Source organism: Equus przewalskii, chromosome 1 (assembly GCF_037783145.1).
Source record: "Equus przewalskii isolate Varuska chromosome 1, EquPr2, whole genome shotgun sequence".
Taxonomy (NCBI): domain Eukaryota; kingdom Metazoa; phylum Chordata; class Mammalia; order Perissodactyla; family Equidae; genus Equus; species Equus przewalskii.
In genome coordinates this window covers 140,663,109-140,684,007 of record NC_091831.1, presented here as the reverse complement: position 1 = coordinate 140,684,007, position 20,899 = coordinate 140,663,109, and the positions used below count along the sequence as shown (strand labels likewise).

The 20,899-nt window shown below is 39.3% G+C and overlaps 1 long non-coding RNA gene across 1 annotated transcript in view; it reads left to right on the top strand.

Moving 5' to 3' along the window:
* LOC103560649 (uncharacterized) overlaps window positions 1–18,792 on the top strand; it is an 83,635-nt gene extending 64,843 nt beyond the window's left edge. Inside the window, exons 7-8 of the long non-coding RNA XR_011528662.1 lie at window positions 2,544–2,726; window positions 18,651–18,792. This is a non-coding gene — a long non-coding RNA (uncharacterized lncRNA). The remainder of the gene's footprint in view (window positions 1–2,543; window positions 2,727–18,650) is intronic.
* Window positions 18,793–20,899: the final 2,107 nt, after the last annotated feature.

The window sequence follows — 20,899 nt, the reverse complement described above, 5'->3', positions numbered from 1 at the left end:
TGTGGTCAACAGATAGTGTCAGTTATTTTCCTCTATATGACAGGCTCACTTCATTCATTTTTGAAAAAAAATGCTGGCAAATATCCAAGTCTGAAACCCCAAACTGACCCAGTTTGTCAGTCCTTATTTCATGAAAAACATGGTAAGTCCAGCTTACAATTCAAACTGCAATGAGAGAAGGCATTGACATCCAACATCTTTGCCCTTGGACTTCCAGCAAGACACAGGTTTCCCTATAAGTGAGCATCAAAGTTCCAAAAGGTCTGTCCAGTGTTCCTTTGATCAGAGCAATCAAATCCACAGCCACGTGCCAGCACAAGAGAAGTGGGCAATGTTGCCATAGAGATCCTGCTTGGCACAACCAGGTAGCAGGGAGGCAAAGCTGAAGGAAAAGTCACGCTGCCCTTCCAGTTTTTTCTACAGCCTCTCTTCCTGAGTGATGGAGATTAGGAGGTAACAGAGAGCCTAGGAGGAAGGGGAAGATTTCCCACCAGCCACTTCAACCTCTTGATGGCTAAAATTGAGGTGAGATGGGCCTCAGCAGCAAAGGGAAGATAAGATCTGGAGAGGAGTTTTAGAAGAATAAACTGAACTGAAGCTGTGAGCTTTCCAAGTTCATTTCCCATCTCTTCCCATTCTATTCATTCAGAATACCTGGGAGCCAGCCCTGGTGGTCTAGTGGTTAAGATTCGGTGCTCTCACCACCGCAGCCTGGATTCATTCATTTCCGGTCGTGGAACCACACCACCCATCTGTCAGTTGTCATACTCTGATGCCAGCTCACATAGAGAACTAAAACTAACAACCAGATACACAACTATGCACTGAAGCTTTAAAAAACAAGAATACCTGGCCCCAAGCAGAGATATATAATCATCAGAAAAGAACCAACATAAAACACAGACCAGAGAGAAAGAAGAGAGGAGTGGGGCAAGGGGGCTCAAGGGGAGTCTGGGGGAGAGGGGCCTAGGGAGAGGAAGAGAAGGCAAAAAAGAGGAAGATAACTAACTATAGAAAAAAATAAATAATTCAAGTAGTTATAATTTCAAAGAAATTTTAAAACTTAAAAATGCTCAATGAGAGATAATAAGAAGAGATTAAAAAACAATGGAAGATAATAAGCAAATTGATGAAGCAAGTTGGAAGAGAAAAGAAAAACATTACATAGAGGAAAATCATAGTGAAATAATAAAAATAGAATACGGACAATATAAAATGAAACAAAATATAAGACAGTATATAGAAAAATATACAAAGAAAATGAAAAAATGAAGCTATCTATAATTTATAGAGAAGACAATATACGTGTAAAATATACAGAATACTTCATGTTCATAAAGAACATGGAAAAAAAGAAGCAACAAAAATATTCAAAAATATACTAGAAGGAACTTTCTTGACATAAAGATTTGAATCTGTAGACAAAAAAAACAAACCATTCGTAGTGCCAAGAAAAATTAGTACACAACGTAGAGAAGTTACTGAACTTTAAGGATAAAGAAATACGTTTGTTTGTTGTTGTTTTTATCTTCTGTTTATGAGTGAGATCATACAGTATTTGACTTTCTTCCTCTGACTTATTTCACTTAGCAGAATACTCTCAAGGTCCGTCTATGTTGTCACTAATGGCAAGGTTTCATCTCTTTTTATAACTGAGTAGTATTCCATCGTGTATGTATAGTACATCTTCTTTGTCAATTTGTCCCTTGAAACACATTGAGACAGAGATTGGATTGGTGGTCACCAGAGTGGAAGCGGGGAGGGAGGACAAAGAAAGGGGCGTCAGGGCACATGTGTATGGTGATGCATGGTAGTTAGTCTTTGAGGGGTGAACATGATGTAGTCTACACGGAAATTGAGAATTAATGATGTACACCTGAAATTTTAAAAAAAGAGATGTTAATGAGTAAACCAAGAACCCTAAAAAACAAAAAGATAAAAAAATAAATAAATAAATAAGGAGAAAGAAATAATATAGGCATCCAAGCAGAAAAATAGAAGTGTCACGTTAAAGGGGGAAATTGAGTTCTCCTTAAACTTGTCCATGGCAACTCCTGATGCCGGAAAATAGTGGAACAGTCACTAAAAAATCAAAGGGAAGTATGAGCAAAGAATTTCATGCCCAGATAAGTTGCTTTTCAAATATTAAGGCAACAGGCATTCTCAAGCATGCAAAAACCCACCGACTACAGCACGCGTAATTTGTTCTTGAAAAAATGAAAAAACTTGAAAATGAAACCAGGCCAACTAACATATGAATCAAAATTGAAAATTTGGAAATAAAGAAACTGTGGTTAAAAAAAGCAAGTGTGGTACATAGTAAACAGATTTAAATTTAGATTAAGACTAAACAATTATGAAAATATGGTTACAGAAAAAATACAACTGTTAAAAATCTTTAAATTGTAAAAATAATTTAACAAAAATCAGAAACTAGAGAGGAGGCAGGTTGGAATAAAACTAAAGTGTGTTAATTTTCTTATCTCTCATAGCAAGGGATCAATAGATGAAGTCTGCATCTGTTTGTTATATTTCCTTCACAGAAGGACAGAGCATCTGATTGCTTTCTGTGGACACCATCAACAAATCTATTGACAAACAATGTCTTTGGAGGCAGGAGAAAAACAAGTCACCACCACATCTCCATCTCCAAAGTTAAGAACTAAAAAGACATCTTGAAGAATAAAGTCAGAGTTGGGCTTCATCACAGGAGAGGCAAATCCATGGTTAATAGGATTTTAATATTTTCTTCATCTAAGAAAATATGGGTGTAGATTAAGAAAATGTTTCATATTCTCCTTGTGATTACTGGGTTATACAAGAGCTGTCAGCAAGACAGTTGAAAATTTTTTCTTCCTGATTTTGTTTATGATTTTACGAAGACTAACCATATTGACTAGACTAACTTGCCCATTGGTGGTCATTTTTTCCTATTTAGCAGTGTTATAAGTGGATACATGAGAGTGATTCATATGACCACACTTATATGACAGCAAAAGCAGAAAAATAGTACGAATCCTTGTGGTATAACTTGGCTAGGGAAATGTATAAATATAAAATTACAATGGAAGATGAAATTTCCAGTGACTAAACAATTTTGCATAACATGTACAAAGCCAAGAATGCCATACCCTGCTATATAGAAACTCAGAGGAAGCACAAACAGAGGTTGGATTGCGCATTTGGTTAGATTTCATTTCAGAAATCTCCCAGAGCTGAAAGAACATGGACACTGGCGTCAACAAGCTGGATTCTAAAACCCGGTGCTGCCTCTTTTCTATGGAGTATCTTTGGACAAGTTGGGCACTTAAAATCTACTAAAGCGATAGTTTCCTCATTTATAAAATAATAACAGTAACAACCACATCACCTACCATAGGGATGTTGTGAAAACTGGTGCAATATATATGTGGTGAACTTAGTAAGTGTGTAGTAGGATAAGTTCTCAATAAACGGCAGCTGGATATGGCCAATTAAGAAAAAAGCAACAAGAGGGGCTGCTTAGTGGCCAAGTGGTTAAGTTCGCACACTCTGCGTGGATGGCCCGGAGTTCGCCAGTTCGGATCCCAGGCACAGACCCATGCATCACCTATCAAGCCATGCTGTGGCAGGCATCCCACATATAAAATAGAAGAAGATGGGCACAGATGTTAGTGCAGGGCTAATCTTCCTCAAAAAAAAAAAAAGCAACATGAAATGCTTAGATCTAGAAAGCAGTTCTGGAAATCTTTTTAACTAGTTGGAGAAGACAGTCATCTTCCTTTCACTTGTTATTGCAGAAATTGTCAACCAGACAGGAGTCCTGAGTTCTAAGCCAAGATCCTCTGTGAACATTCTGTGTGGCCTTGGACAGACCATTTCTCTTCTTCTAGCCTTAGTTTCTTTGCCTGTATGATAAGGGGATCACTACCTACCAATATGTTGTTAGGGCCTAAAAAATATAGAAGGCGTAAGAACTCTGAAAAAGATGGTGTTCTATACCAAAGTGAGGAGACAGCCAGTGATGTCAACAATTATGCTTTAATTTCCACACTTTCTCTTTATTTCACTTTGCTATTCTTCCTCTTAAACTAAGGAGCTAAGAAGCTGTGTGCTCTTGGAGGGGGACACTTTCTTTCTTTTATTTATGTTTTTTATTTGGATTGCTAAAATAATTTTTTAATTGATGTCATAATAGTTTATAATATTGTGAAATTTCAGTTGTACATTATTATTTGTCAGGACCTTATAAGCTCCTTTTTTTCTTTTTTGAGGAAGATTAGCCCTGAGCTAACTACTGCCAGTCCTCCTCTTTTTTGCTGAGGAAGCCTGGCCCTGAGCTAACATCCGTGCCCATCTTCCTCTACTTTATATGTGGGATGCCTACCACAGCATGGCGTGCCAAGCAGTGCCATGTCTGCACCCGGGATTCAAACCGGGCAACCTCGGGCCGCCGAGAAGTGGAATGTGCAAACTTAACCGCTGCGCCACCGGGCCAGCCCCTTGTCAGTCACCTTATATATGTGCCCCTCTACCCTTTATGCCCACCTCCCAGCCCCCTTCCCCTCCGGTAACCACTTATCTCTTCTCTTTGTCCACGTATTTGTTTATCTTCCACATGTGAGTGAAATCACAGGTGTTTGTCCTTCTCTGTCTGGCTTATCTCACTTAGCATAATAGGAGGGGGGCATTTTTATGTCTCTGTGCCCCCCTAGGGATCCCTCTGAATGGAATATCCTTCCCCCTCATTGCACAAAAGTCTCTATTCCTCAAGGCTCAGCTTAAATGTCACTGCTCTTTGAAGCCTTCCTTATCTGTCCCCTTATCTGTGTTCTCATAGTATACTGTCTCTTTGGCAGCTCTTATCACGTTGTCTGGTGGTTATTTCTTTATAGGTCTGTCTCTCTCACTAGCATATAGCAACTAGCTCCTTGTAGTGGAGACATTTCCTATCACCATCATCTGGCAGAGTGAGTGGCTTAGATGAGGAGCTCAATAAACATTTAGGGGGAGATGGAAGCTACAGGGGAGAGGAAATGACTAGCTACTGAGTAGCTAATAAGTGTCAGATATGTACCAAACCCTTCAAACACATTATCTCATATAATTGTTCTATCACTGACATGCTTTCATGTATTCATTCATTTAATAGATATTTATTGAGCCTTATACTATGTGCCAGGCACTGTTCTAAATGTTGGGAACACAGCCACTCTTATATGCTTAATTCCAAGGCGAGGGAGACAGACAATAAACAAACAAATTCGCAAAAGAATATATATAAAATGTCAAGTTGCAATATATTCTACAAAGAAAAATAATACTGGATAAGAAAATAAAGAGTTATGGAAGTTGGGATAATGTTCTGTTTTAGATTAAGGACCAAGGAAGCACTCTGTGGTAAGGTAACATTCAAACAAAGAACTGAATGAAGTAAGCTGAGGAATTATAGATATTGGAAAGAGACTCTTCCTGAAAAAGGGCTAGGCAGTGCAAAGGCCCTGAGGCAGGAGCACATGTGACATGTTTGAGGGCCAACATGGAGGCTAGTATGTCTGGAGAAGAGTGATCAAGGAGCTGAATGATCTATGATATTAGAGAGGTAATGGAAGAGAACACATCATGTAAACTCTTGTGGGGAGGGCATGGGAAGATCTTGTGATTTTATTCTCAGTGAGAGAGGATGGCATGGGAGAATTTTGACTAGAGAAGTCATCTCTTTGGATGCTGTGGGAAATGTAGACTATGGTGGAGCAAGGTGGATGGAGGGGACTGCTTACTCCTTTCCTGCAACAGTGGAGGAGAAAGATCATGGAAGATGAGGCCAGGATGACAGCAGTAGAGACCAGGTACTGGATATAGTTTAAGGTACAGCCAATAGATTTGCTGATGAATTGGAGGTGTGGAGTGAGATTAAGAGGCTTTAGGCCTGAGAAACTGCAAAAGTGAAGACACTACATACTAAGGTTGGGAAGGTTGTGGAAAGAATAAGTTTGGGGAAGAAAATGAGGAGTTTGGTTTGGACATGTTAAGTCTGGGATGTCTATTATATATCCAAATGGAGTTGTTGAGTAGGCAATTTGATTTAAGCGTTTAGAATTCAGCAGTAAGGTTATGACTGGAAATACAGTCTTTTGAGAGTCATCGGCATAAAAAATGGTGTGTAAAGTCAAAGGATTGGGTTAGGTTACCTAGAAAATCAGGGTAAACAGGTGAGAAAAGAGGTCTGAAGACTGAGTCCTGGGCACTCCAATGATTAGAAGTTGGCAAGGTAAAAAAATTAAGCAAAAGAGGCTGGGAAAGAATGGCCACAGAGGGAAGAAAGGAGTGAAGAGGGAGTCGTGTCCCAGAAGCTAAGCACAGGACGTGGTTCAAGAAGGGAAATGATCCCAAGGGTCACTTGCTCCTCGTAGGTCAAATGAGGCCTCAGAATTGATTTGGTAGGTTTCTTATTACCATGGGATTTGGTCATTTTAGTAGGCAGCTTTATCCCTCTTTGACATGTAATCAAACTGGGGTTCAAAAAGATTAAGCAACTTGTCCAAATTCAGACAGCTTGAAAGTGGGAGTTGTGACTGAAGCACAAGTCTGCTGTCCCCAAAGCCAGTACTCTTTTTCCTCCTTTGGTCACAGTTGTACAGGTGGCCCTACACCAGGTACCTAGCCAAGGGGGCAATTAGGGACTGAAATCTAGCTTGTGCGCTGCTCACTGAACCAGGTGCCTTGGAGCAGGGAGGAGTCTGACTTGGGGGAGGGATCTCTCTTCCCACAAAGACCGGAGAGACTTGGGCATTGGGAGGGAGAGTGATAAGAAATTGGACAAGTCAAAAGAAAAGATAAAAATTAACTTAATAAAGTAAATTTGACCGTTGGCTGTGTATCAAGATCACCTGTGGATATCCTAAAACATATGGATCCCTAGGCACCACTCCAGACCTAGTAAATCAGAATCTCCAAGAATGGCCACCTGTGTACCCTAGCTCTTGTGGGTAGATTGTACATCCCAACATCAAAAGACCTTAAAATCTTACCACACTTACATAGTATCCAGAAGGCTGTGGCTCTTTGAATTTGAGTGGGACACTCCAACACATGCAACAACACAGAGCAGAGGAGAGTCCAGAATGGATTTTCTCTCTCTATTCTGGACATCCTTACTTCTGTCCCCTCCAATGTATTTGGGGTCTTAATACTGGTGACCCCCATATGCTACTCCCCTTGTGACCAGCATAGAAACCTCTTTTCTTTGGGCCTTCTTTTCTTTTTTCCCTCTTCCAAGGCCTTTTGGATTATATGCTTTGCCAATTCTCCCTTTGCCTTCCATCAAATTCAATCATTTATCTTGTCTAGCTGAGCTGGGAGGGCTCTGGCTTCTGTGAGAGGAGGGGAGACAGAAAATAAGCTTGGAAGAAGCATTCATTCTCTAGTCTAACTTCAGGGTGATTATTTAAAAGGCTGTGAGACCTTTCACATTGTGGGGATTAACCTCCAACAAGAATGGCTCCCATATATCATTACTCGAAAAGAGTTTTTGTCCCCTTTTGTCCTCCTAGCTTCGGAATGTGCCAAGCCTCAGAAAAGTTGTGGAGTGGTGGGGGCTGGAGGAGGATGCAAAGAGAAACAAACCTCAACTATCATTTTTCAAAAGCTCCAAAAGTGAACATGTTGGGGAGTTAGATTTGATCATCACTGACGTTATCTGGCTCCCTACCCCACTCCCATCTCCTTGTGGACAAGGAACTTGGAGCCCATGAGAATTAAGTGACTTAGACAAGGTCATGTAGCAAGTTTAGTGGCAAATCAAGGGTTAAAAATCAGGAGACCCGATTCTCAGTCTGGCACAGGAGAGAGATGAATCTAGACTAGTGGGATTGTAGTTCTAGGGTGCCATGTCATCACCTAGGACACCGAAAGCAATCCTGATACCTGGCCCCACCACAGATTCTGATACAGTAGCATGGGATAGAGCCTAGAAATCACAAGACATTTCTGATGCTCAGCCAGGTGTGGGGGACTAAGACATAAGGCAATCAGCGTGGTCTATCTGGGGAGCTTATAAGTCTCCAGCTGGCTTTTTTTTTTTTTTTCAAAGTTTGGCCCTGAGCTATCATCTGTTGCCAATCTTTTTTCTTCTCCCCAAAGCCTCCCTGTACATAGTTGTATATTCTAGTTGTAGGTCCTTCTAGTTCTGCTATGTGGGATGCCACCTCAGAAATGGCTTGATGAGCAGTACCATGTCTGCGCCCAGGATCCAAACTGACAAAACCCTGGGTTGCTGAAGGAGAGCGTGCAAACTTAACCACTCAGCCATGGGGCCAGCCCTAGCTGGCTTTTCCTAGAAAACAACCCACCATAAGCTGAAAGTGAAATGAATGCCAATAGAGATTTAAAAATGCAAAGGGACAACGAGCAGAGTATAGGTGAGGAAAGAGAAAACTAGATTGCGCCCAACCTTCTCTAGCTCAGTCTCATCTTGAAGCTTAGCTGAAGATTTTTGGATTCTACTGCTATCTCTGTCTGGGAAACATCAAGTGGAACAGCAAGGCAGAAAGGAGATTACTCCAGAGGACAGTGGAAGGACATGGAACCTTTGGCTTCTTGAGTCTCTGGCTTGTGTCTTGCTCAGGCTGGCAGGCACCACAAGTCATTAGTATGAGTTGACTTTCCTGTGGTCATGGTGAGCTCAGCCCTGGACTCTCTCCAGTTCCTGGGAGACCATCTCAACTAGCGCTAAGAGCCTTGGAAGGCTCAGCTGAAAGCGCAAATCAAGAGAGAACAGTACTGGACTTCCTGCTCCTGATTTGGAGGAGAAGTATCCCTGGAAGGAATGAAGATTGAAGACCCCTCAACACTGGGTCTCTGGTCTGCCTATCACTTTCCATAGATTATGCAGCTGCTCTTTCCATTGTGTTGCAAAAAGCAAGAGGGGATTCAATGTGGCCAGTGATATAAATACACTCTCTTCTCAAGATCCCAAGGAACACTCCATTTTCTTTTCATTTAAATTAATTATTGGGTCCCCTAACTCCTTACATAGTGGCCAAATAAAGGTTGTTTGCGTGACCTTTTTGTGTAAGGGTAACTGAGGCTTGAAACCCGCACAAACAGTGGGACCCTGAGTCACGGCTTTGGAGTGCAGTCAGGGGCAGCTAGCAAGCAAAGCAAGAAAAATAAGCCCATCCTTTAGGATGCCACCCCAGTGGTGGCACCATCCCAGCTGGCTATGCCACAACCACTGGCCAAAGTGCCATTAGGCAGCCTTAACAGATGGAATTCTCTCTCAGTGTTGTCTGGAGCTAATTAGGAGCAACAGCACAGCTGTCCCTGTATTGTCCATGTTGCTATAGTGAGCTAGTCTGGCTTTCCTGAATGTGATTGATTGGGGCCCACCTCGTCCACTTGGAAGGTGAGGGTCAGTTCTACAGATAAAGTAAATATTCTCTGCATGGTATGAATAAGTCTTAAAGAAGGCTGCCCTGCCAGAGACTACCTCACTGCTCCCACTGTCCTCCCTAAACTTTGTATCCTCTTTCAAAATGCAGTTACTCCTGCAAGATTTAGCACATTAAGCTTATTGAGGATTCAGTTGCAATTTAGTATAATTTCATTGGTTTATGCACAGCGTATAAGATAGGGCTGAGAATACTGAGTGTGTGTATATGTATGAGGTGCTGGGGAAGGCATAGGAAGACCTTTTATGGCTATGATGCCAGTCTTGGAAGTCTGGAAAACAGAGACAGCACAGGGGACCTGGTAGTGGGTGTTGAGGAGGCATTAGGGGAGAAAGCTAAGGAAAGGGGAGAGAGTGTGCCTTTCATCAGCATTCTCTAAATGTTCTTACAACTACCTCAGAATCACTTGGCAAACTTTTAAAAAAATGCAAATGCTAGGACTCCATGCAAAGATAATGTGGCACAGTGAGTCTGGGGTGGGATCAACCGAGTTTAAGAACCATCACCTGTAGAGGCCCTTCATCTTCCTCACAGTTTTTGTCGAGGTCTGAATGCCTTTTCCTTACAAATGCTTTTCACTTGGAAGGCTAGCCTCGTCTCCCTCATTGATCTTCTAAGCTAAAAATGGAAAGGAGCAGGAAAAGCAGATTCAAATGAGAAAGATCTTCCAAATGTGAGGTAAATGAGGCAATCCCTACCCTGGACCTGTATGTAAATGGAGAGCAAGTTTTCTTGAAGTGGCTCAGTTTCCAGTGGCTGAGACTGACTCTTCTTGATTCCTTCAGTCCTTTAAGCCTTGGAATTCTGTCAGCCTCTGAAAATTCACAAACAAATATTCAAGGAAATACGAAATTTCAATCTGGTACCTTCCAGTGAGAGATGCTTGTGAAAGCCAATGAATGATGGGGGCTCTTTGTGCCTTGTTAGTGCAGGTATCCTGGGGAGTGGGCCAGATCAGCCCAAGAACCCCAGCTTCAGAGTGTCCTGAGACAACATAGCCATGTTGAACACCTGTGAGTGATAGGAATGGAGAGGGGTCAATGGGGAAGATCGGTAATGGACACCTCTTGTTATTCCCCAAATACTTTGATGGTACTTAATGTTTTTACTGAGTTGAATCTGCTCAGTGTCTGAAGGGATTCAGATCTGAAACCATTTCAGCATGTAATTTGTATCAGACTGTAATTGGTCCAATATTTGAACCAATTTGGATTTTCACTTAATGAGTTCCTTATCCAGATCTAAATGACTCTGGAATCGTGTCCAAACTTGAATTGATTCAAACTGTAACTATTTCTGAATGATGACAGGTTCGGTGGTGGTTTTATGGAGCCCTGTGGAGCTATGTGGGAAGGCTGGGACAGGAACAGCAGTGGGATCCTTACGCATCCAGCTCTTAGTGGTTGAAGGGTTCTGTAGCCAGATAATCCAGTGCTCCCAAGCCAGAGAGCACAAAGCTATCACTGGTCCCCCGGGTGGAGGCTGCCCCTGGCTTGTGACTCATAGTAAAATATCCTGACTACTCCAAGGCCAGTTTGTCTCCAGAGCTCCCCTTACATTTTTCCTTTGTAGAAGGGAAAGCAAGTCCAGGCCTGGGGTTGTGTTTGCATGAGAGAGAATCATGAGAAATCTAGGTTCTGAGTACAGAAGGGCTCAGAACAAGTAGGTGTCACAGGCTGGTGATAATCAATGCTGCTCAAAGAATTCAACCAACAACTTTGACCCTATGTAAAATAGATTGTTTTCTATAGAAATAATCAACTCTCAATGACAATAGAAACAACTTTGGAGGAGATACATGATTATTTGGAATCCTGAGACTACAGGCAACTTGGACACACACCAGATACTTAGATAAAACTTGTGTCTAAAGATTAGCTTCCATATCAAAAGATAAAGCCTCCATTCTCATGACTAGGATGTGAGCCACTTAACAGCTCAATAAGACATTAAAAATGTAGAAAGAATAGTTGCCATCTTTAGTTTATAAATAATATCAAAGTGATTTGAGTGAACTCCTTAGGCAAAGAGAACCAAAAGGATATTATGCATTGCTTTATACTTCTATGCCCTTGCCAGAATAGCTGACAAAAGAGAATATTTGGTAGGAGTCTAATTAAAACCATAGGATCATAATCAAATAATCTTGTCTTTAATCAAAACTGTGGCCCTGGGTAAAGTTCAAAGGTAAATCAGCAATGATATCTCCAAGTGCTTAGCCAACACATAACAATATTTGGTTCTTCTTGTTCAGCTCATTTCCAATAAAATACAAGACAGACATGTGCAGATTTAATAATCTGTGTAGGAAAAGTTTCCTTGGATAAGCATCTTATTTTGCTTAAACTTCTATAGACTTTTTTTGGCACTATTTGAAAATTTCTAGGAGTACTGGTCAAATTAAATTACAAACTCATAATATTTTCCTTTAGTTAATAAACTATCGGAGCCAAGGAAGAAGCTATCCATCATGCTTTGTTTATGTTCTTTAGATGATAGTCCTCAAATCTGGTACATTTTATTACTGGTCTCTAAATATGTTGTGGACATCTTCACAAATATTGAAGGCCAATTACTGGCATCTTTGCTTCATTCCCTTAAAAAATGTTAGTCCGAATCTCAGATCTCAGGGAGGTCCTACCTAGCATTTAGGTCTGACTTTATAAGGCATAAAGTCAAAAGAGAAGAGACACTAATTCTGATATCTCTTCATCATGTTCTAATTCATTCTGAGGATCTGTGAGAAGGACTTTGCTGGGAGAGTTTCCATCTTCCATCTTGCAATTGCCAGCATCCAAACTAAACAGGTTTCAACACTTGTGGTGGCACCTAGGGCTTTTAAATTCCTCTTTATCACTAGAGTGCTGAGAGACACTTGACATTTACTTAATTTACTCAACAAATAAGAACCATAGTGGATAAAATGCATTGATTTTTCTATTATTTATTTATTTATCTGTTTGTTTGTTTGTTTGTTTGAGGAAGATTAGCCCTGAGCTAACATCTGCCACCAATCCTCCTCTTTTTGCTGAGGAAGACTGGCCCTGAGCTAACATCCGTGCCCATCTTCCTCTACTTTATATGTGGGACGCCTACCACAACATGGCTTGCCAAGCAGTGCCATGTCCGCACCTGGGTCTGAACTGACCAATCCTGGGCTGCTGAAGCAGAATGTGTGCACTTAACCCGCTGCGCCACCAGGCTGGCCCCGCATTGATTTTTCAAAAGTCACTTTTCCGCCCACCACCCACAGCCATAAGTTTATTTATTTGGAGGAATACTAAAATGAATTCCTACCAATAGTATGAACAGTAGCAAATCTAAAGTTGTACGTGTGTGGGAAATTTGGAGAAAACATACAGACAGGATGCTTGTCTCATCTGTTCCTTTGTATCCTGCTGAATTTATCTTGTAAAGAATGAGATTGGTCCCAGTTCTCCATGCCTCAGTATCAGTATCTGGAAAATATGACTTATTTATCCCCTAAGGTTACTGATTATATAGCATTAAAAAACATAGAAAGGAGGAAATTGTTCATTTATGAAGAGCATGGAGAATCTTCACTACAAACCAATCCTGCTTTACAGTTCATTTATTTAGCAAAGTTTGGACTATATACAAATTTAAGATATAAAAGATAGTTATTTCTTCCATAGATTTCTGTCTAGGTCTCTGGCTGGAATAAAAATGAATCATTAGAGAAACAGAGCTGGTGTCTCAGCATCTTCTTTTAAAGTATTATAATAAGTTGGTATCTACAAGGAATTTCCAAAATGATCAAGAATACACATTTAATTGAAGTGAATCCAAGTGATGACTTAAAAAAAAAAATAACAGGAATAGTTTCCTCAGCAAGGAAGTAGCAGTGTTTTTAAATATTAGATACTAATGAATGTTTGAGTCAAATCTAATAGAAGCATTTCCTTCTAGTTATCAATCCTTTCTCCCAAAATTTGGAGTGGCATTCAAAACTCAAAACAATGCTACCTGTCTAGATATTTCGCTATTAAATCCCATAAAGGAAGAATGAAAAGACTCTGAGGAAAGAATTGAGTATTGTGGGGGATGGGAATTGGCCACCCCAAGATATGTCTCTTTGGCACGAGGATTATTTTAGGCTGGTTACTTTTAAAAACTGCAGATGGGAAGGAGGCTCTGAGGAGTAGAATTTACTTACCCTTTGTTAAGAGACATTTACATTGTAAAGGAAATCTCCATCTGTAAAGGTGTCTCTCTCTTTGTACCAGGAAGATGGGGGAATGACCTTATCTCTAGAAACTCTTAATGCCAAAGGCAAGGACTTAAATCTTCCTTTGTTTACTGTACTTGTGTGGTAATCTCCCATGATCAACTCCCCCTCCACCCCCAACATCCTCCTTTGTCATTAGCTGAAGGTGATATTTAAGGTGGTGGCTTCAGCCATTTTGGCGAGTTGCTCAGCTTGCGTGAGCCTCTCCCATGTATACATGTTATAAAGCTTTGTTTAATTTTCTCCTGTTATTCTGTCTCATGTGAATTTAATTCATTCTCCAGCCAGAAGAACCCATAGTGGGTAGAGGAAATGTCTTCCTCCCCTACAGTATCTGATAAAGAAACAGGTAGATAATCTGTGTGAACTCTAAATGTGACTATGAAAATTATGTAGATAGTACTCCATTAGGCTCTGAATTGCATAGGTGAAATAAATGCAACAGACTATGTTTACTTAATGGTTTCATAGCTATTGAAAAGCAAAGCAATTAGTCAATTAAAAGAAAAAACACCAAAGCAATTATTTTATTTGTTTGACTAGGTTGAATACATTTTTTGTCTGGGCACAGAAGCTGAGAGAAGTTGAAGGAGGAGAAAGAGAAGAATAAAGAATACAGTCTTAGTTAATACAATAAAATAATAAGAATAAAAAGTATTTTCAAGGCTCCCAAAGCAGGGAATTTTAATGATTTTAAATGTATGTAACTGTTAAAATAATTAAACACAGAGCCCATTAGACTGAGGTGGTTCTGATGCCATGGCAGCCTAAATGGGTAAACTGAAACCTAGGCCAGAATCAATTCCTGTAATTGCCTCAGGGCTAAGAAATTGAAACTTATGGCCAACTAGGCTTTCCCAAATAAGGCAATAGCTTAAGCTATAGCCCATCAAATAACTTCCTTGCTTTGCTTCTGCATCTGCTCTATAAAAGCTTTTCCCTTAGCTCCTGCTGCTAGAGAGCTTATAACCATTTTTGGTTTGGTGATGACCAATTCAGATCTATGTTTGCCCAAATAAACTCTTCAAAATGTTAGTGTACCTCAGTTTATCTTTTAAGAGGAGAATAACTTTTTTCCCTCTATGGGAAATGATCTCCAGAATTAGAACATATTTCAGTAGGCAAATATATAATCTGATATACAAATATTTGCTTTATAAACAACATATTTAAAAAGTACTCATTCAGTTTGTTAGATCCTAGTGGCCAAGAAGAGTTAGTATGTCTCCAAAAGGCTAATCCCATAACCTTTCACAGGTTAAACCAAAGCACTTAAGCATTTATGTCTAAACATTTGCATCTTGCTAGGGGAGTGCATTAGTGGCGAAGGATCACTAGAAAGGGCTATGAGGTTTAGTATCAATCCTGAGGCAAAAATACGGAGTACTGGTTAGACAAGAGATCAGATAAATGTACCTAAAGGCTGACGGTCAAGAAGGACCAGGAAGGCCAAAACGAGGTGATGATTCAACTTCAAAATTCATTAAGATATTTGCATTGGAAAAACTTAGTGAATACAAAAAATAATTAACGAGGCAAGGGTTTCACAGAATCTGAATTCAAGGTAAGATAGCTGCCCAAATTAGGCAAAAAAATAAGAACAAAATTTATCATTCCAAATACAATATCAAAGACCATGATAGAAAGCCCCAGCAAGAAGACAGGAGGTAATTACATCAGAGGAAGTGTAGCACTTGGTGCCCTCTATTCTCAAGCAAACAAGTCCGGACAGCCAATGTGAACCACCATGGTAGTGAGAACAACTTCTATCTAACCTCACTTCCTGCTGCAGCAGTGTATGTGGGCATTTCACTGGGCATGCATACTTTAATTAGTTTATTTAGTCGTTCACTCGTTCAAAAATCCGTACTGAGAATGTCAGTAAAAATGGTGGAGGAAGGACCTCCAAAATCCTTCCCTCTTGAGAGTTAAAAGAACATTGGCAAAAATAATTTATCAGAATCAACATTTTTAGAACTCTGGAAATTAATCAAAGGCTTACAGCAAGCTGGGGAACATTAATTCAAAGAAAAATGGCCAAATCCCAGTAAGAAAGGCAAACTTCTTGGTGATTTAACTTGCCCTAATCCACTCCCTCCCACTCACCTACCCGCTGCCCCAGCTCTGCCGCAGCCTTAAAACCCAAAGGCCTGCAGTCGTGGTGGAAACCAGCCTCCTGGCAGCTACTGAAGGAGACGGAAGGGGATTGAAATTCCTTTAAAGCCACCTTCCCAGAGAAGTGTCACTGTTTGATCTGTCCGGTGATTCTATGGAAGACCCCATTTCACGGCTGTCTTTATTTGACCTGACAGAGCTTACCCAGTGAAAACAGCCTTTTCCTGAAGGAATTTGTCAAAAACACACACAGGCACTTGTGGCTGCCTGAGGCGGCGGATAGCATTTGGAGCAAACAACACGCTATTTACAAACCACGTATGTGATAAGAATCTAGTATCCACAAATATTGATACAATACAATACAAATGTTGATACAAATAATGACACAAATATTGAATCAATAGGTTGTACACCTGAAACTAATATAATGTTATATGTCAATTATACCTTAATTAAAAAAAACGAGACCCCCTTCGCATCTGCTGGGATAGCTATAATCAATAAGACAAACAAAAACAGACACTGGAAAGGATTTTGAGAAATTGAAACCCTCATACACTGCATGTAAGAATATAAAATGGTGCAGCAACTTTGGAAAACAGTTTGGCAGTTCCTCCAAAAGTTAAACATAGAGTTACCAGAAATTCTACTCTTATATACCCAGGAGAATGGAAAACATCTATCCATACAAAAACTTTTACATGAATGGTCATAGTGATGTTATTCATAATAGCCAAAAAATGGAAACAACCCTAATGTCCATCAACTGATGACTGGATAAACAAAATATGCTGTATCCATACAATGGAATATTATTCACCCATAAAAGCAATGAAGTATCGATTCATGCTACAAGATGGAAGAACCTTGAAAGTTTTATGATAAGTTAAAGAAGCCAGACACAAAAGGTCACATTTATCTGAATATCCAAAATAGGCAAACTCATAGGGATAAAAACAGATTAGTGGTTGCTAGGGACTAGAGGGAGGATAAAAAGGAGAGTGACTGTATTGGGTTTCTTTCTAGAGTGATGAAAATACTATGGGATTATATAGCGGTAATGGTTGCACAACTTTGTGAATAAACTCAAAACCACTGAATCATACACTTTAAAAGGGCAAATTTGATATTGTGGGACTTTTATCTTTTAAAAAACTGTACTCCAGATCTGACGAGTATTAGTTGTTATTTTGGGCGCTGAAGTTCGTGAGAAGAGTGGTGCACACCCTGTGCCCTTGTGAGAGTCTAGTGAGAAAGGAAGACCCATAAATGATCCACTGCAAGGCAAGCACTATAGTTGAGTACCAGGAAACTAAGGGAAACCAGCGGAGGAAGGCTGTGTTGTTGCTGGGCTATTAGGAAAAGCTTCAAAGAAGAGGTAACATTTTTGAGCATTGAAGCAGTCCACCAGACAGCCAAAAGTGAGAAGGATATTCGAGGCATCGGACAAAATGCTCAAAGATCTAGAAATATGACAGAACAGGCCCTGAGAGAAATTCAGTACAAAACACAGTGACTTCCTATTTCTAAGTTTACTCTAAGAGAAATACTTTTTAAAAATGAGACCAGGCAATGAACAATCTGGTCATGTCTCACCAGCTATGTCATGTCCCCAAATAGAAATTCACATGACAAGAACTGTTTATACCAGTCAAGATTAGCTAAGTATATACAGTGAGATTTTTGTCAAAAATCATTTCTGGGTGACCACCTACGTGACAAGCAAATAGATGATTCAGAGTAAATAAATGAAGTTGTTGACATACCTTTATATGGCCTCAAAATTTGTGAAATTCAGTCCCTTGTATCTGACTAAATATAGATGCTAGGAGAGCAGCCTCAAGTTATTGTGTACTTTAGTTGATTTTTAATTAAAATAAACGATGGGTTAACAATGAAAGGGAAGAATCAAAGAACTATCTTGACTATTTTCACATAATGAAGTAATTTCATTTATTTATTCATTTATTCGTCCTTTCATCAACATGTATTTTGTGTTTATTTTGTGCCTGATCCTGAGCTAGTTGTAATCCAATTGTCTAAAGCTAGATAAGAAGGAGAAAGGATGAAAAGAAGGGTGAAGATCATACAATTCCTTATATGTAGAAGGGTGGAAACATAAGCTTTTTTAAAGGAAAAATAGGGGGCCGGCCCGGTGGCACAGCGGTTAAGTTCACATGTTCCACTTTGGTGACCGGGGGTTCGCCGGTTCGGATCCTGGGTGCAGACATGGCACCACTTGGTACGCCATGCTGTGGTAGGCGTCCCACATAGAAAGTAGAGGAAGATGGGCACGGATGTCAGCTCAGGGCCAGTCTTCCTCAGCAAAAAGAGAAGGATTGGCAGATGTTAGCTCAGGGCTAATCTCCCTCAGGGGGGAAAAATAATAAATAATAATAATAAAGGAAAAGTAGGATTGTAACAGAAATGGTTAAGTACATAATCATATGATAAATTTAGTACACAAGTCTGTCTCAAAGCTTCAAACGTGAAAGGATAAAAGAAGGGATCTGTAAGCTTTAAAGAATAATCCTAGGAATCATTTATGTTACCATCCAGGTAGAATTCAGATCAGACATCACGACCAGGTTTCATTTAGAAATAATTGGACTTTCTCTCTAAACAAAATACAAAACTTCTAAATTAGTGCTTCCTGGGAGAATATGCATTTCTACTTTTAACGATGACAGAGTAATTGAGAACAGTTATAAAAGCTGGACAAAATACCATAAGACAGAAGTTTGTAAGGATAAGAGAGTTACTAAGGCAGCCAGAATTTAAGGGGCTAAGATCCCAGAGAGTAGGTGCATGCATTGAGAGATTCCCATATTTGCCACTGCTTTTTCCCCTAGGGCATTTTCCAGTTCAAATCATGGAGCTTGGAAACCCTGAAGAAACTGGTGGCCTAGTGCCATGGTAGTCTCACTGAGCTGGAGAGGCAAACATCCAGGACTTGAGGGGCCAAGTTCCTGGAGAAAAGGGAACCAAACAAAAGTGAGTCTGACTTTTTGCATGCAATTTTTGTTTTGGTGCATTTTATGTTTCCTAAGCTGCGTGTGTGTGAGGTAAGAGACCAAGAATCAAAGCAGAAAGCAGCTACCAAGGGGCTAAAATGCTAAGCAGGGATTTTGGTAGTCTACATTGCTAAGGATATAAAAGCTGGAGTTTAGGACCCTTCAAGTAGAAGAGGCCGATGAAACACCCCAGGTTTTCAACTGAGATTTCTGAAAGGGCTATACACTGAAAACAAGGGCAGACTAAAATAAACAACCTTGAGTCAATGAAGATGACTGCCCCTATGTTATCTGCCTGACAAAAGAAAATTAAATCCTCTGTGGAAGATGATGAATCATTCAGAACCCTTATAATATTTCAGCTACTGGATCCAACATTCAAGTAAACTTTACTAGACATATCAGAAAACAAAACAAGCAAAGAAGAGTGACCGAAAGAATAGATAATAGAAACAAACCAACAGGTGGCTTAGATAGTGAAATTATCAAATATAGACCCTAAAATAATTATGGTTAATACGTTCAACAAAACAAATAAAAATATGGGAATATTTCACTAAACTGGAATAGTGAAAAAGGATTAAATGGAAATTTTGGAGCAAAAAAAACCAATAATTGAATTTAGAATTCAAAGAATGGATTTAATAACATATTAGACACAGCAGAGAAAATGACTAGTGAACTGAAAGATAGGTCAGTAGAGTGTCCAGAATGAAGTCCAGAGAGGGAAAAAATATAAAAACTGTTTTTAAAAGAGAGATATGAAACTCCATGTAAAGTTCTAACATACATGTAGTTGGAGGAGAGATTGTGGAAGAAGCGACACTTGAAGAGCTACTATCTGAGAATTTTCTAAAACTGCTGAGAGACGTCAAGTAATACATTGAAGAAGATCTGCAAACCTCAAACAAGATAAACTCAAAGCAAACCATACCAAGGCACATCATAGGAAAACTGCTAAAAATGAAAAACAAAAGAGCAAGATCCCTAACCCTCACCCTAAAAGAAGCAAGGAAAAAGATACGTTACCTTCAAAGAGACAGCAAAACTCACAGCCGACTTCTCAAAAGAAACAACAGAAACCATGAAAGCATATCTGAAATAATGAAAGACAATAAATGTAAATTGAGAATTCCATACCTAATAAAAATATCTTTCAAAAATGAAGGCAAAATAAATGCTTTTTCAGACAAACAAAAACTTAGAATTCATCACCATTAAACCTAAACTAAAAGAAATACTAAAGGGAGTTCTTTCGGCTAGGGAAAATGATCCTAGATAGAAGCACAATAATGCAAAAAGGGATAACAACAGAAAGAATAACTACAGCGGAAAATATAAATAAATATTAATTGTTTAAAATAATAATACTAATGTCTGTGAGTTTAAAAGTATGTATAGAATTGAAATACACAGTAGCAAAAGCACAAAGGGTAAAGAGTGAAATGGAGTTAAAGTGTTATAAGTACTTGAGGGCATTATGCTCAGTGAAATAAGTACGGCAGAGAAAGGCAAATACTATATGATCTCCCTTATATGTGGAATCTGCGAAAAAACAAACTTAAGAGAACAGATTGATGGTTGCCAAAGATGGAGGGAGTAGAGGAAATGGGTGAAGGTGGTCAAAAGGTACAAAGTTTCATTTATAAGATAAATAAGTTCTGGTGATGTAATGTACAGCGTGGTATACATGGTGACTATAGTTAACACTTCTACATTTGAACGTTGCTAAGAGAGTAAATCTTAAAAGTTCTCATCATATGAAAAAACATTTATAACTATATTAGGTGATGGATCTTAACTAAACATATTGTGGTAATCATTTCACAATATATACATATATCAAATCATTATTGTACTCCTTAAACTAATACAATATTGTATGTCAATTATATCTCAATAAAACTGTAAAAATATTTTTTAAAAAGTGTTATAAGATCCCTGCATTGTCTGGAAAGTTAAGGAAAATATTCATTTAAAGTAAATTCTAATAAATCAAAGACACATGTTGTAATAATTGGGATACACAATAAAAGAAAAGTAAAAAAGTATTACAAACTAATAGAGGGAGAAATTGAATAACTAAA